At 35.8% G+C, this 4,269-nt stretch overlaps 1 long non-coding RNA gene across 1 annotated transcript; it reads left to right on the top strand.

Moving 5' to 3' along the window:
* Positions 1–318: 318 nt before the first annotated feature.
* LOC139035047 (uncharacterized) lies at positions 319–3,934 on the top strand. The gene is made up of 3 exons (XR_011487558.1): positions 319–490; positions 1,029–1,191; positions 3,665–3,934. It is a non-coding gene; the product is annotated as an uncharacterized lncRNA (long non-coding RNA).
* The last annotated feature ends 335 nt before the right edge of the window (positions 3,935–4,269 follow it).

The raw sequence follows: 4,269 nt of genomic DNA, 5'->3' as shown, positions 1-4,269 counted from the left end.
GGATAATTTTATTTTATTTATACCATATCCATTTTCCAAATTAGAATGTATTACACTTATAGTCAAAAAAGTTATTTTCTAGTGTGTTAACCATGGTGAGTAAGTCTTCAAACAGCAAGTAAAAATAGCATCCTACCTGAACTTGAGACTTGGAATTCTCAAAGACCTATAAATATTTAGGGCTCTGTGATCCAGACATGGAGTGAGACAGCTGGTTTGGCTTTCTGAGTGTTTGAGTAATTGCTCTGAAGAGAATAAAAAGGAGAGGAAAGTACTTGAACAACCTTTCACCACTACCCTCCTCTGGAATTTCTAAATAAAGCTTGGAGGGAGGGGAGGTGACATGAAAAGCCTGCACACCATCACTCCACACTCTCACAGGGATTGGGGAAGGATTCAGTCAGAATTGTTTGGCCACATTGAAATGAAATATTGAGGTTTAAACATCAGAGTACCATGATGATTTCAACAGCTATCCAGGAAACCATAGGTAGGTGCCTCATGCAAATTTTGACTTTATGCCTCAAGAATCATTTGTTCACTCTTTTCCAGTATGGCATAATTTGCTACTATGGAATCTGATAATACTTAAGCAGATAAAGAAGGATTTAAGGAAATCCTGGGAAAGGAGAAATCTGCCATTTTATTAAATTACTGTGTTTGAGCAAATGAATTTACTAATTCATTTTATTTCCTCAGAAATTTTCAACAAAGTAGCTCCACAATTGTGTCTACATTTTTGATATAAGAAAATAATTCTGCTTTACATCTCTTCCAGTTTCACCCTTGCTAAGCAAACTCTGCTTTTCGGCCCTTCTTCCAGCCATGCAAAGGAGACATGGGTGCTATTAGGATTTATCTGAATAACAGTAGTCCTAATTTTTCAAGCTCTCCAAACAAGTAAAGGAACTTTTGGAGTCTTAAAAGAGTTTTTATAGCTTTATCAGGAAGAGAATGGAGAAACATGAATTAATGGTAACAGAAATTCTAGAGGACTGTATCTTTCTTTTTCCTGTTTCCTTTTGAAGAAATATATCTTCATGATCTTCCCTGTAACTCAGACAGTAAAGAATCTGCTTGCAATGCAGGAGACTCAGGTTCGATCCCTGGGTCAGGAAGATCCTTCGGAGAAGGGAAGGGCAATCCACTCCAGGATTCTTGCCTGAAGAATCCCATGGACAAAGGAGCTTGGTGAGCTACAGTCCACGGGGTCGCAAAGAATCAGACACAATAGAGCAATAACTACTAACACTACTACCTTCAGGATCTAAGGATAATGATAGCATAAACCAGCATATTTCTTTTTAGTCAATAAACGACATCAACATTAATGACATGTCTAGGGGAATAAGAACCTAAGTTTTCTTTTGGCAGTGGTCCCATTGCTTCCAGAATTAGGGTGCCTATTTTTCAGGCTGATCAAAGCTGGGGAACAAATCCCTGTTTGATGTGTCTGGCACATTTTTAATGGTACCTTTGTAAAAACAACTGATAAGTAATATTTGTTGAGAATTTGTGGCATGTCTATCCAGGATTAAGGATCTTCCCTGTAGTTTGGAGGGTAAAGAATCTGCTTGCTATGCAGGAGACTCAGGTTCGATCCCTGGCTCGGGAAGATCCTCTGGAGAAGGGAATGACAATCCACTCCAGTATTCTTGCCTGGAGAATCCCATAGACAGAGAAACCTGGCAGGCTATAGTCCACTGGGTCGCAAAGAGTTGGACATGACTGAGCAACCAGCACTACTACTACTATCCTGGACTGAGTGCTTTCCATGAATTACTTTATTTAACATTCACATTAATCCAGCTAAGTACTGTTATCTGGCCAATAGAAAAACTGAACTGGAATACTTAAGTAGTTTCCCTAAATTCAGTAATTGATAGAGCTATGGTTGACTATGGTTTGTCTGATTCTAGAATTGGCACTGTTGCTCTCTATACTGTGTTACTGTTAATTCATGCACATGAAATAAACAACCACAGGCTTAGACATCTTTGAAAGACAGATTGAAAGTAACATTAAAAAAGAAATTTGTCTTACATGCTCAGTGTGTTATGGGAAGGACAAAGGGCTGATAATACTGTTCAGATAAGTTTTTGTTGTGTGCTTTCTGAAGAGAAAAGAATCCCAGCTTACTAATGCTAAATATCCAAGATTATTTAATGGACACTTAACTTCCTTCTGTTGACATTAAAAGAAACTTACTAAATTACTTACTTACTTACTTACTTACTTATTAAAAGTAACTTAAAAAGTTACTGTGTTGAAATGGCCATCTGTCATCATGAGTGAATTCCTTGAGTGCATGTTTGACTGTTATGTATATTCGTACTTTTTAAATTTGGAAACTTTGAAAGAAAGAGATTAAAAGTCATCAAGAAAGCAAATGTAAAAAAAGAACGAACAATTTTGAAAGGCAAAATGAGTGCTTTATAGCGTTCTGTACTAGTGAGGATAAGAATTAAAGCTGCCCAAAGAGACCTGGCCTGACACCAAATTGGTGCCATTGCACCGAACAAGCAAAAAAGGCAATAAGATACAGATGGTGAAAACCTAATTAATAAGCATTTAGCAGAAACTGATCACTTCGGAAAAGAGAATCTTAGCCCCAATTTTCGGGTGGTAAGCCAAATAATGACCCCCCCCTCCCAAAAAAGGAGTTCATGTTCTAATATTTGGAACCTATGAATATGGTATTTATATGATAAAAATGCATTTGCAGATATAGTTAGGGTCTTGAGATGGGGGGGGATTATCCTAGACTTCAGAAGTGGGTCCAAAGTAATCAGAAAGCTCCCTATAAGAGGGAGACAGGAAGAACAGAGTCATTACTTAAAATTTTTAAATTAATTTCATCTTAGTTTCTTTCTCTCCTAAATTCTTAAAATGGATACTAAGTTCTTTTTAAAATTAATTTCATCTTAGTTTCTTTTTCTTCCCTAATTTCTTAAAATAGATACTAAGTTCTTTTCTCCCTTTTGATTTTTTATTACTTTCTTTGTTTAATAATGAAGTCATCTAAGAATATATATATATATATATATATATATATATATGAATGGGTGTATATATATATGTTTATGCTTTCCCCTGACTCAGTGTTTGCTATTACTATGGATTTTGGTAGAATATCTTTTTCATTCCTCTCTAGATAGATTGGTTATCTTTTCAATTTTGATTTCTGTTTGATTCAATAATTATCTAGTAGCAACAGTCTTAATTTCTAAGAAATTCCAAATTTTTGTTCATTCTGTTGTTAATATTAAATATTGTCTTAGAAGTTCTAGATAATGCAAAGCAACAAGAATGTAAAATAACTTGTTTCAAAAAGATGAGATCAAGTTACCTGCTTTTGCTGATGATATTTGAAACCCTATTTGAAACTCAAATGAATTTGAGTAAAACCACAAAAATAACAAGCAATAATGGCAAAATAGCTGGATACAAGATAAATATTCAAATATCAATAGCTTTTCTTTATTTTAATAATGTGTAAGAGTGCTTAGTCATGTCCGACTCTTCGCAACCCAATGGACTGTAGCCTGCCAGGCTCCTCTGTCCTTGAGATTTCCCAGGCACGTATACTGGATTGGGTTGCCATTTCCTTCTCCAGGGAATCTTCCTGACCCAGGGATTAACCTTGTACCTTCTGCATTGGCAGGCTGATTATCACTTGAGCCATCAGGGAAGCCTATTTTAATAATAAGGACCTAGAAGCCACATCCCAACTGCGAAGAAAAAAACCCCACTAAATCTGGATTATTCTTGATGAATGGAGGTAGATTGCTAAACAGCATGAAAAGGGAAGCTTGACATGGACCTTGTTAAGATTCTAACGCTTTTAAAATAAAAATGGAGAAGTAATAATCAGAATTTAAAAGGGGAAAGAAAATTACACCAAACTAGTTTTCGTTTTTTCGAAGCCTGTAAATAAAAGGAGTACAATAAATGTGATGAAATCAGAATTTTGGCAAGAGTTTGAGAGAGTCTCTCTAATTATTCGGGGAGGATGTGGAACACTTAGGATAACTGCTTAAATACAATGTGCTCAGGGTGAAAGGAGCAGTACCTAGAGGAATTCTCACACATGGAAGAATCTCATCTGTGATGGATACATGGATGTGTTTCAATCAGTTGTGTGTGAAAAGAAACTTGTTACTAATGCAAAAGAGTAAATCAACATGAATTCAAGATTTTCCATCTGATAATATCTCCCTCATTGGAATTCAGATGGTTTCTGAGAATAGGAAATGAGAGGGAGTTACA

Source organism: Odocoileus virginianus, chromosome 5 (genome assembly GCF_023699985.2).
Source record: "Odocoileus virginianus isolate 20LAN1187 ecotype Illinois chromosome 5, Ovbor_1.2, whole genome shotgun sequence".
In the NCBI taxonomy this organism is placed as follows: domain Eukaryota; kingdom Metazoa; phylum Chordata; class Mammalia; order Artiodactyla; family Cervidae; genus Odocoileus; species Odocoileus virginianus.
Note: the sequence above shows the minus strand (reverse complement) of the source record. Positions and strands in the feature narration are given on the sequence as shown.